This window comes from Coenobita brevimanus, chromosome 71 (genome assembly GCF_032717465.1).
Source record: "Coenobita brevimanus isolate Jiangsu-jjx chromosome 71, ASM3271746v2, whole genome shotgun sequence".
Classification (NCBI taxonomy): Eukaryota; Metazoa; Arthropoda; class Malacostraca; order Decapoda; family Coenobitidae; genus Coenobita; species Coenobita brevimanus.
This window is the reverse complement of record NC_137024.1, coordinates 46,153,189-46,166,651: the sequence shown is the minus strand read 5'-3', so window position 1 is coordinate 46,166,651 and position 13,463 is coordinate 46,153,189.

Here is a 13,463-nt window from a genome sequence, read left to right as displayed (position 1 = left end):
AACGTAAGTTTAAAAAGATGTCTTTGTATTGCATGGATATGTGATAAATAACCGAAGGTAGCAAGAATAATATAAGATAGACAGTCTGTTAGAAAAGGAGTTAATCTATGATAATATAAGATTATATGAAGAAACTGAATTCTCTCTCTCTCTACCGGTATATATATATATATATATATATACAGTATCAGTATATATACACTCCATTGTTAGATATATATATATATATATATATATATATATATATATATATATATATATATATATATATATATATATATATATATATATACAGTATCAGTATATATACACTCCATTGTTAGATTGAAGGACAGTAAGGCTAAATGTTCCTGTTAAACCTAACTTTAGTTTTCTTCATATTCATTCTCAAACTAGGCTTAGGAATGCTTATGAAGAGTGAAGGATAGGTGTAACAGACATGTTCAGTCCCTTGCAGTAAAATCAGACTAAGCATTATGAAGCGATGAAGGATGGATTCAGACATTTTTAATTTATTATAATGGCATGAAGGCATGAAACCATGAGAGGAGTGGGGTGGAAGGTGATGTATAACAAAGCAAAAGAGAAAGTGAAGGATATTTTCTTTGTTGTCAGCGAAATTGTGCAATAGTGTGTCCTTCCACTTCTAACTTATGGATCGGAAAATTTCAGTATCCCGGCTACTGTGGGACTATTTTAATTACAGCAGTAGAATCCCTCGTAGCGAAGGGGTTACATCACTCCTTAACCCCTTGGTAGTGTGACACCTTTATTTTATTCTTGTTTCCTTACATGCGATATTTTAAGATGAGGGGAGATTTCTCTTAAAGAAGAGGTTTGCGAAGGCTATTTAACCAACTCCTCCAGTTTGAAATGCACTTCTGATGCTGAGCGGCATCGTTTATAGCAAAAAAAAAAAAAAAAAAAAAAGTGCTTGGGCTGATGAGGTAAATTTCAGGTTTAGGTAGGTCAGTTTAGGTCATTATCGATCTTTACAAAATTAATGACCTCAGTTAATGAAAATACCTTGTTAGCTAAAAAGGATCAACGGTAATTAGTCTATGATTGATGCAGACTACTGTGATCGCCAATATAACAGCTGTGTACTCTCTTGTTAAGCACGATTATCTCACTAAGCATTCATTTGGGGTAATTATGATAATCATCTTGGTAGTATAATGGTGGTACTTCCGACCTGCCAGGGTTCGAATTCAAGAACTGGCCGTAGTTTCCTTTCTTCTTCTTTCTTCCATCCTTCCTTCCTTGTTTTCTTTCTTTCATTCTCTCTCTCTCTCTCTCTCTCTCTCTCTCTCTCTCACACACACACACACACACACACACACACACACACACACACACACAGATACAACACGAGCTATGGAGGTAGGACAGCACTGTAATGCTGTATACTGCAAGTAGGTAAAGAACTAGGTAAAAAACATAAACACAAATAAATACTCTGTGGGCCTGGAAAAGCAAGTGATTAAGAAAAATAAAAAACAGCTTGGCCACTGAGCTCCAAATCTCAAAGATATTCATAACAATGTGGAATTTAGCTGCCTTTAATTCCTCCATTTGATGACTTATTGTATGTTTTGTTCTTGCAATCTACAGACGACTTTATTCAGCTTAGGAGAGACAAAAGTAGCCTTCATTAAACCCTTTTTGTATTAGAGGTTATTGTTAAGTTATTTACTTGGATGCAGCTTCAATAAAAAATGAAAAAATGTTCTCAGGGTGAAGAGGCAAACCCCTCCAGTAAGGTAACGATATCAATGATATTTTATTGAAGGGTAAGGCCGTCTCGATTTTATTCTTCCCTCTCCTGGCGTAACTGAAAAAGCAAAATTAAATACATTATCAGTTAATTATATGTTTTCTTATTTCGGGGTTGACGTTTCTGAAATGAAAATATATCCCAGAAACCAATTTGTAGCCTAATTATATATTCTCAATCATTCGCTAAAGTTATTACCGGAATTATGAATAGAAATTCCGCTTTGGACTTGGAGCAAAACTCATTACTCTACTGGTTATTATTTGCATATATGTACACAGGTTGTAAGTCGCTCTGATGGCAGAATCATAAAATTCACTGAGGTCCTTTACTTATGAAAGTTTTTGCCGCAACCCAAGGACAAACTGCCATCGTACTCATACTGTCTGTTGAAGAGCTGAATTTATACTTAACAACCCCCTGTGTTGATACTCAGACGAATATTTTACAATGATCAAAGAAGATTATGTTAATGAAATTAATTTCATCATAGAAATACAGATGAAACTATTTTCATCAATGAAATACAGAATGAAGGATACCTGGCACATTGGGCAAAATTAGTTGCGGACTCTGTACATTAAGAATATTATAGAGTATAAGCTTGAAACTACATAGCAAGTTTTTATTGAATAATTAGTGAGTATATGGTGAATATAAGGATATAAAGACAATAATAGCTTCACAATATATCGTAGGTTTCTGTCGAAAGTTTGGTGAATATATGATGAATATACTCGTAAGGATATTAACATTACATTGTAAGTATGTATGGAATATTTGGCGAAAATAATTAGCTGAATAACGTTGTTTGTTTGTTGTTTGTAAATTGGACTAATTTATTTAGAATTAATGACGGTCATATGATACCAGGTGTCAGTATTGCTGGACAAATCATGCAGAAATCGTAAAGCAAATAAACACTGACTCACTGATTTGCGTGTTTTTTACCGAGTTGAAGACAATGATTTATGGCCAATATATTGTTGCCGTATGAGCAGCAGACTACACTATATGACTATGATGGACTCGCCTACTCTGTTGCATACTTGTTGACTATAAATAATTGCAAAAGTGAACGATGAAATACTTGCATAAACACGGATATTTTTGGAAGAACAGACACCGAAATATTCAGTGATGCCAAACAGAACTCTTGAGTAGCGCAAAGTCGAACTTTAACACACTAAGCTACAGGTGAACAGTTCGGTCTTTTCGGTCTAAAATAGGACGTCAAAACGCGCTAGATACAGAGTAAGATTTAAGATTTTTTGTGCTAAATTTCCATGAAGAGCGCTAAATCTAGCGCCAAAAGCGCCTAATTGGCAGTACTGGAAATGTTACAAGAACGAAAATCTAAATAACTGCAAAAAGGAAATTTCATGACATTGTCGTTAAGGATTGTAACTGCGTAAAAGCTGTTTTTGCAGACAGTTAATTTCTTAGCAATATAGAGCATTACTAGTGTTTTCTAATAGAGTGAGAATATAAATGCATCACTAAAAAATGGCATTAAATATCCCGCGAGCACAAATACCTATAGCCAGGTAACTAATTTTACATTTTCTCGCAGTCCTTTTTCTGAAATAGTTACCAGAGTTTGCCTTTCTTGACACACCAGTGTCTCCGGAAAGACAGCAGGGCTTATAATTGTATCACTGTAAGCCAACTAACAGTAAGAATGATTATATAGGCAGAAGTGATTAATGGTGACCAATTATGCCCTCTCATTTTCACCATATTGCAATGTGTTTCTCCCCCAGACAGCGTTTCCAATTCTGCTCATTTTTCCATTTTCCTCTCCCCTCAGCACGAGCCACTTACTTCACGCCCAAGCTTGACAAATCGACAAGTTTATGATCACTAACCCTTTTATCTTCAAACAGGGTCATTCTCCTTCTGTTCGTATTTTATTGGGATGAGAGGGGGAGGGATTAAAATGCCGGGTTAACATTTAAAGTAACGCAACAAGCATGTAAGAATGAATGTGGAGGTAATTGGGGTATTATACTCAGTACGTAGAGGCTAGAAAGAATGTGCTGATCGTATAATGCACATACTTTGTGTATAATATCCATACAGTTGTTGTATAATATGTATATTAGGGAATAGTTTACAGATTGAAAATTTTCTTTCACTTGTATCCACTCCTACGACTTTGTAAGTAGAGCCAACCTTTCTGCACTGTAGACAAATCTTTACAAAGTGTTTTAGCTTCTTAATATTCATGCTTTTAATAATTTAGCCTCACATATGAGTGGAAGAAAATTAATAGATGGTTTATTAGCGAAACTGAAACGTATAAAAAGAAAATATTAATACATCATTTACATAGCTAGCAAGGATTCAATTGAAGGGTTGGTATGCGTTGTAAAGTTCTCGGACGAGTCGGACGTGTTGTGATGTGGTGTACGTGTTCATAAGTATGGGATTTAACTCTCTCTTCACGTGGCATCTAGGAAATTATGAGCGTGCATCGTTTCGTAATAGTGTTATATGTGACTCGTGGTGATACAGAGAAACAGGGAGGGCTGTGTAATGCTTGTGAACGATGATGGAGAAGGAATTGTGAAGGGTTGGTATCTGGACGGTGTCATGTCCATTTTGAAATTCGTTGCGTCATCGAAACAGGTAAATTTGTGCATTAACTTTCGCTTTAGGGTATGTGTACTGTTAAATGATACATTATAGCTAGATATCATGATTTTAGGACGCTATTGATTGCTATTTGCTGATTTATAAACCGTACTACGTAGAAGCACATTTGTTGGTAACCGCTTAATAGAACGCTGAATGTAAGGTTATCCTTGACAACTGTGGACCCTTAATGTAAAAGTTGCAAGTGGTTTTCAGCCCCACATGTTGTTCACTTTGGATTTAGAATTGGTAAAATGAAGCATCCGTTGGGTGAAGCAGCATAGGTTCCAGCTTCAACCCATTCATGACAGTGACGCCTGTTTAAGTTTTCTTGTTTTAAGTGGGTTTGGGGGAGCTCATTGTTAGTCAAAATGGTCTTGTAAAATAAGCATCTTATGTCACAATAATTCAGCACCTTTTCTGTCTAACCAGCAGGGCTGGGGTCAATTCATTTCTCTCAGTTCAGTTCAATTCCAGTTCAGAATTAGATCTGAATTAATTCCAATTCATTTAAGTTGATTCGTAAAAAAAGAAATCAGTTCCAATTCAGTTCAGTTCATTATGGTCGATAATTCATTCAGTTAAATGTTTCACATAAAAATCAGTTTTAATCTACCCTGTACCATTAATCTAATGGAAAGAAATACAAATGAGGTTTCAAATTATTTGTAACTTTTTTGTGATAGCAAACTGTATATTTTTCTGTTTGAGCATACTGTAAGTTAATTACCGTATTGTACAATAATGAATTCGCGTATTACAAAATATTATTTTGTCAGTTCAGTCACCAATTCATATCAGTTCCAGTTCAATTAATTTTATTGTTATATTTTTCTCATTTCCAATTCAATTCCATTTCGCATTTTTTTTTTTTTAATTCCAATTCAATTCCAATTCAGTGCATAATTGACCTCAGCCCAGCTTACCGGAATATTCCATATCTTAATAATGTTTCTTCCCCTTTTGTGATGGGTACTTGGAATTCCATTAGGTAATTTGAGTATTACTTAATGCTTGTCAGTCTAAGGCCAAAACTTAGTAATGCAAGAAAATGAAGAGTGCACTAAGCTGATTGACACTCATGATCTTGTAAAGTACCAATACTGCCTTTGGAGCCGTTAGCAAAGGATTACTTATCACCTGGTCAGAACAGGTTGTTTTTACTGACCAGAACTCTCTCTCTCTCTCTCTCTCTCTCTCACACACACACACACACACACACACACACACACACACACACAGTATGGTGAACGTAATGTTGAATTATCCCAGTGTCAAGATGTATTTGGAAAGTTATGGCATAGGCAGTTTTGTATTCTATGTTGAATACGGTAGCATGTTTGTACCTGCTTTTCTTTTGAAATATAGAACATTTTAAGTCCTTTCACTAACATCTTTGTCGTCATTGGGAAAAAATTTGTATCAGTAACTTAGCTAAGTTGTAGAGAGGCTGCTTATGTTTGTTCTTGCATTTCCTATAAAATTAGCTAACATTTGAAGTCCTTTCACTAATACCCTTGTCGTCATTGGGAAAATTTTTGTATGGTTCCTTACAGTATTTTATTTATTTTATTTTTTTTTTTAAATTCTTGTAAGTTGTAGAGAGGCTGCTCAGTTAGTGCCATTAGAATACTGGTACCCTCTATATTTAGGTGACTGAAAAGTATGACTTATAGAGCACATTACAAAAGGTTGAGTATAGATTAATATAGGCCACCTACTATGCAAAAGACTGGAAATGGGACTATGGGCGTGGACCGTGTTGGGTAATCACATTCTTGTGCAAAAGAGTAAAGTATAGAAGCAATTTAGGAAGGTATATGTGAATATGGTAATGTACTGAAATTTTGAATATCCAAGAGAAGGTAAAGTGATTTGATAATAATAACTTATTGCACTGTGAAGATGATTGGTAGCAAGTTCATAAGCAGGCTAGAAGTGTCAGTATTACTACAGTATTATGGAAAGGACCGGGAGTGCTTGACTTTGTAATTATGATACTCCGTTGTGCGAAAAATTGTAAGTACGGTACAAAGAGTATGCCATTCGATGTTTATAGCATTAGGCTACCTAATGAACCAGGGGATTGCAACTGTTTGGATAGACCAGAGTTATACGGTAGGTATTAAAATTGTGTAAGCCTTAACATTTAAGTTCAAGTGTAAGCTGGGATCATAGCCTGGACTACCGTACTTAAATTTAAAATATTGAAAGTACATGAATAGCTTGTTAGGAGTGTCAGTAGGCTGTATCATCATATTGTTCAGAATATTAGAAAACACTAAGTAGGGTGGAGCTTCTGTTCATTCATGTATCTTGTAGCTATGTCATTTTATTTACTTTATTTAGTTACCGTATACACACATTTCTTGTTGAATTGACAGGTATGCAGAAGTATTTAGCTGCCAGTTTTTTCACTGTTATCAAAGCACATAGATGTTTTCATCATTTTAATATCATAGTTTATTTAGTCGAATGAAATTCCTGCAGTTAGAGTTTCAATACTAGTTCATTTAATTAACTAATAGATGTGTTCATAATGTGGTATTAGAACTTGTTGAGTCAGTGCAGAAATGACAAGGAAATGCGCAGTTGTTTGGTTTAGTGGTTAATTAGTGTGCTTAGTTAATCTGGTAAGATTCTGTGTTAGAAGTAGTTATATAAAATCCTGCTAATGCCTGTTTATCCATGGCTGAGTGTATAGCCGTTTTCACAGTACGCTACTGTACCTTATGTCTTATAAGTCTACCTGGTACCGTATATGTCTGTCATTATATGTATCTGTTAACATACATACATACATAGCCTACATACACACACACAGGATTGATTTACTCATTTGTTCTTAGCTGTGTTGTTAGTAGTCATTTCCTCCAGAATTTCCATTAGGATAATGTAGAAGGCATGGTAAGAGTAGGCTAGACCACTAAACGCAGATAGCCTAGGCTTAGATTGTGTTGGGGGGGGGGGGAATTGACATGTAATTTGGAAATATGGGGTAAAGGATTTTTTTTTTTTTTTGTGACGAGATAGGCTAGTTGAAGATAACAGGTGAGTACTGGTCATACCGGTAAGTGTTTAGTTGTACATACAGTACGGCAATAAGTTTAATTAATCTTTCTCCATTTGTCTGTTTATATACTGAACTTTGTAAAGTGTGTGTGTGTGTGTGTGTGTGTGTGTGTGTGTGTGTGTGAGAGAGAGAGAGAGAGAGAGAGAGAGAGAGAGAGAGAGATGCCTAACAAATTTATACGATGCAGTAGCTCAGTTGTGTAACGAGAACTTTGGTATGGAGACAAACTTTACAAATTTTCGTTACTTTTACGTCAAGTAGCGCAGACTTACCATTTGTACACTCACAGCAGGCGTTGGAGCAGAAAATTGAATTGCGTAGTAGTCCCCCCCCTCCCAAGTATTTTTTTTTTTTTTTTCTAACATAGCTCCCTTCTCGATCTACATTTCTGTATGCCACTCACCGTGACACATAGAGTAGGCATCAAAAGTTCTCTCGGCTGTCGTGCTTTCCTTTGCATTCACTTTGATAATCAGTGTAGTTGGTCCACTACAACCTACATCGATAACTTCATTTGGCGTCAGTGTCATAAGTGTCGTTTGCTGCAGGTCCATCGCTTAAATGATCAAATTCCGTAGAGAGAGAGAGGCAGGATAGGCGACAGGGCTTCTGATTCCGATTGTATATAACCCCCCACCCCACCTGTTTTCTTTCAAATCCACCCGATATCTAACCCTTGTCATCTATACCCATCTGCACCTTCTCCCCACCGACCAGCTTCATTCCTACATACACCACCCATATCCCCTTTCTCCCACCCCTTCGCTGACTGTCTTCCCTGTAGTCACTACCCATACGCTTCTCTCCCCTCACCCCCTCCCTCCAGTTACCATCCAAGCCTCTCTCGACCCTTAGGCCCCGTCCCCCACCATACAAATCCTCTCTCAGCGGAAAACAGTAAAATAAAAGTAGGTATTTGAAGTACAGCTTGCATAGGCTAATGACTGGTTTGTTTATGTCAGTGTAAACAATTGTATAGCCCACCTACATACTGTGTAGGATGTACTTTAGCTACCGGTCATATCAAACGGCGTTGTTGTTATTAGGTACCTGTACTGTGAACCTCCATTGTTCTGTACAGATTAATTTAACTTCTGATACAAGATGTTGCATGTTAGTCCAACCGTATGATCGGTCTGTGGCCGGAAATTAATACAGATATCAGGTTACCAATACGTGCCGGTATATGAAAATCAACCGTGTTGCGAGCTGTGTTTCGTTTAATTTAGAGTACGGTAATTTCAGTGATGGTTTCATGGTCATGTAAGATACCGTGCGCGCAGTTGTAACCCACTGCATACTAAGACATCTTCATAAATGTTAAATATTAGAACTCTTTTCTTTACTTCTTTATACTTTTGTTTTTAAAATTTGTTACCGGACATGGGAAAGCATTGATCACTTCGTTATTTGATTAGTGTCCCCCCCCCCTCTCGCCCTGCTAGAATATAATAAATAGGTTTTATGTCTGTTTAATGCCTCCATCGATATTGCAGTGTATCTGTACCAGTATATTCTAATATACCGGTAGCCTACTATATTCCCGGCTGTGTGTCTGTCTGTATAGCGTAGCTGAAACTGGACAAAAGATTGCAGTGACACTTGGCAGGATGGTTGCAATTAGGCTAGGTCACAGATGGGCTCATTTCAATTTCATGTTAGTTGAAATTTTTTATAGAGGTGTTTTGGCCCCTAACAATTGTTCGCACTGGCTTTGCATTACGCGGAACGCATCGAGAAGGGGTTGCCCGGGTTGAGACGTCGAAACAGCTGTTTGTCGATTTCTGGCAGCGGGAGGTGCGGTTGAAAAATAACCCTCATTTAGATAGTCAGAAATAGCACAAAATCATTGTTCCCCAAACAAAATATATGTCATCGGCATCAATATACAATTGTGTGTGCATGGTGCAAAACCATTGCAAGCAGAGTCATATTTAGAGTCAGTTGTATGTAACTGAACTGGCGGGCACGGGGGAAAACATGAATCCCTGAAAATTGTTCAACACACAGTTATTACGATACTTGAAATTTAAAGATAAGAATATAATTTGGTACAGCTGGCACTGCTGCAGTGTTGCGCTTTCGGCTGTTCAGATTCCCCATACATTCCGCCATTCTTTTGCATTTGCGAGATGATTGAAACCGACCCTGTTTAGCTGTAAACGATTGAGATTTGAGGTTGAAGTCCAAGAACCCTGCGCAGGAGCAAGTGCACAGCGGCCCGGTAGCGCTGCGAGTTGCTGTGCACTTGTTTTTATCTATAATAATAAAGATGAGTGTTTGTATGTTTGTTACCTATAAACTCGGCTCCCTTAGGGTCTACCCCAACGTATGATACATATTCTGAATCAGCATGACGCAGGGAGTATTTTGGTATATAATTTATTAGTATTAATTGTATGTTGAACAGTTTTTATTGGCCAAAGGCCCAATCAGCCCTCCTCAGGAGCTAGCCGAAAATGTCCGCCCAGGGGGCGGACTTTTTCGGCTAGTCCAATATAAACTTGATACGGAAAGCAAGTAAATCTGTAGTTTTTTTTTTTCTTTTTTTTTTTTTTTTTTTCAAAGTACTAGTTCGTTAGTCCTAAAGTTGAGTATAATTGTGGTTTGCCGTATTGTTCTGTATTCTGTAGAGGTGATGTTTTAAAGTTGTGTGCGGTGATCCCCGGGGACAGGGAGAAAGAGTACTACCTACTTATTCTTTGCATGTCGTAAATACAATCAAATAAAGAGGAGTGAGGGTAATAATACAACTTTGAAAGCTACTCTTGTTTAGTTGACGTAGGAGAATGGCGATCCCACCATCTAGTACATGTGTTGCAAGTAACCTTGTAGCACTTGAAATACAAGTGTTGTAGGAGTCAATGGCCAAGTCGGTAGAGAGGTGCTGTGCTGGCCCATTGGACGCCAGTTTGAATCTTGACTGGAATAGGGAACATTTGAAGGATTTAAATTTCGCTAAAGCAGACTTTACTGACTAACCTAGACCCGTCGACATGTAAAAACACCCCTGCTAATACCAATACACCATTCCTGTATGAGACCGCCCTAGCATGTGTTCAGTGTGGACGGTGGGCGTTACTGCCGAAGTGGTGACATGGGGAGGTGTATGGTTCATAGGAGGACTGCTGGGCCTCAGTGTAACAGCAGGCAGGAATCCCACCACTGCAACCAAAAATATATTTGGCTGTATGGATTCCTCAACTAGTCACTAATATATCAGCTTGGAACCCCACAGCTGATCACCAGTTTCGGTGTAGGATCCTGTTGAAGGAATTTAGAAGGTAGCGTGTGCAGGTGAACTGAAACTGAGCAGATTAAATCTCTGTTTATTGGCCACAGAAAGATACAACTGCGACACAGAGAGAGCTCAGAGTTATACGTCCCTCTCGTTTGAATGATACGTGCTTTCTGCCCTAGCCGGCCGCCATCCCCTCTGGGTGTGGCGCCGAGTCAGCTAAATCAGAGGTGCTAAACCTCCACAGACAACTGGGATTTATACATGAATAGAAGCATCATAACTATACCATGTACATTATACACCTCAATAAAATAGTATTGATTACATTAAAGTATACCAACAAGGTAAATATATCCCCCAAGACTTAAACATACTGTACTGTATATACAGTACAATTCATATTTCTCTATCGCCTTCCCATTACCCTAGATTTTGATTAAAAGAAGATGTCTGATGGCGCATCCCGTCCCAAGCCTCACTTTACAGGGAAATGGTGTTTGGTTATTTATCATTCATACTACGTTGCACATTGTTAATTATGAATAAACAACTTTATATGTAATATGCAACAATAGTGTGAAACTACAACTAGTCATGGGAAACAATATTGGCACCAATATACCAGTTAATGAGCCGTCAAGTCTATGCCCAGATTCCTACACATGAAAAAAAAAAAAATACTGTACGACATATGAGGGGAGTTTTGATTTTTGCTTCCTTTCTGTTACTGGGAAAGCTCAAAGAGCCAAGGTACTTTAGCACATAGATATTGGGTGATGATAAGAGATGCGTGTTTTTCATGCGGTGTGTACATCAGGCTAAGGTAGCTTAAGCAAAGTAAATCGTTGTGGTTCAGCCCATAGCACCGTTGAACTAACATGTGTAGTGCACAGTTCAGCCAGATCTTTAATGGTGTAGCACCTTTAATTACAGATACTTAACAATATTTCAAAGCTGGAAATGCGGAAATGGGTAGAAGATGCGACTGGATGGAGGGGGAAGAGGAAGTGTAGAATAAGATAATATGGGGAAAGCTGAAAAGACAGTGCGGGATGAAAATGAAGCGTAAGAAAGGAATGGAATGAGATACAGCAAAAAGAGTGAGTGAAGGAAGAATTTAAAAAGAAGAGATTGAAGAAGGAAAGAGTCATGGAGGAAGCAGAAGGAAAAGTGTAAAGGAAAAGAGAAAATAGGAAAGGTTGAAAAAGAGAATATGTACGTTGTATTTAAGAGAGAAGATGTTAAAGTAAGGAGGAGGAGGAAGTACAAAAAGAGAAGGCAGTGAAGGAAAAAATATCGCCAGTTATGAGAGGGGGGGAAAAAAAATCCCCCGTGTGAGGGCTAATATATGGAGGTGGTATCAAATGGTCGTTAAGGTTATGTGTGTGGCCAGCTGGTTCCCGTGGCTACAAGGGCGTCAGCTGAGGGTGGGAGCAGGTGTTGGATTCTTAGACAACGCCTTTTTCTTGTTTGACCCGCTCTGTCCCTTCCAACCCAACCTTGTCACACCCAAATGTACTCCCCATGACGCCCAACTCAATCTAGTCCCTCCCAATTCAGCCCAGCCTCACCCCATCGCATTCTCCCTAATCTGAATCTTCTCATGTCCGGTCTTATCCTGTCTTTGTATATCATTCCCTCCCCTCCCCTGCCCCACCTCACCGTATCCTACTCTACCTTACTTTACCATACCTTACCTTACCTTACCGTGCCTCATCTCTTCTCATCGTGTGCTGCTTCCGCCTCCCCGTCAAATGTGACCTGACCTGGCCTAACTTCACCTCGCCTCAACCCTACCCAACGCTACCCTTTCCAGCATGACTCCGCCTTGCCCAACCCTACCTGACCTCACCTCACCTCACCGTGCCTCATCATATCCTTTACTGCCTCCTTCCTCCCCGTCATAGCCTACCTAATTTGACCACCTCGCCTAGCCTCAACCGTACCCAACACTACCCTTTCCAGCATGACCTCCCCTTGCCAAACCCTACCCTACCCTACCTGACCTGGCCTGACCTGACCTGACCTGACCTTACCTTGATTCATCATATCCTTTGCTGCCTCCTCTCTCCCCGTCATACCTAACTTGACCACCTTGCTTAGCCTCAGCCCTACCCAGCTTACCCCTCCCAGCATGACCCCATCCAACCGTTCCCTACCGTGCCTGAAGGATGTAAGTATGAAGGTGATAAATTGTGGTCGTTCAAGATGTTTATGTGGTCACCTGGTTCCTGTGCGTACTTGGGCGTCAGGTGAAGGCAGGAGCTGGTGCTGAATTCTGGGACACTATGTATTATTTTTTCTTCCTCCAGACTCGCTTAACACCGCCCCCGTCAAGTTGCGCCCAACCCCGCCCAGCCCAGCCCATTTTCACCTCACCCCACCCCACCCTGTTCCGTCCTATCCTATCCCTTCCCAATACCCCTCGTCCTTCTCTGTCATCCCAGCTTCACCCTGTCACATCGAACCTCACCCAACTCGATCCGGGACTGTATTGCTCTTCACTGTTTCAGCCTGCATCACCTCACTTTGCCTCCTTTCCTTTAACCCTTCCTTTGTTTTTTCTATCTTCACTTTTCTTTTCCTCTCCTCTCTTTGTCTTCTGTTTTCTCCCATTTTTCCTCTTATTTCCACCACTGTATAGGTCCGTTCATCTTTCTTTTTCTGCCTCATTTCGTCCATTATTTCATTCACTATCTTCTGTCATTCCTTCCTTCCCTCTTTCATTCTTACTT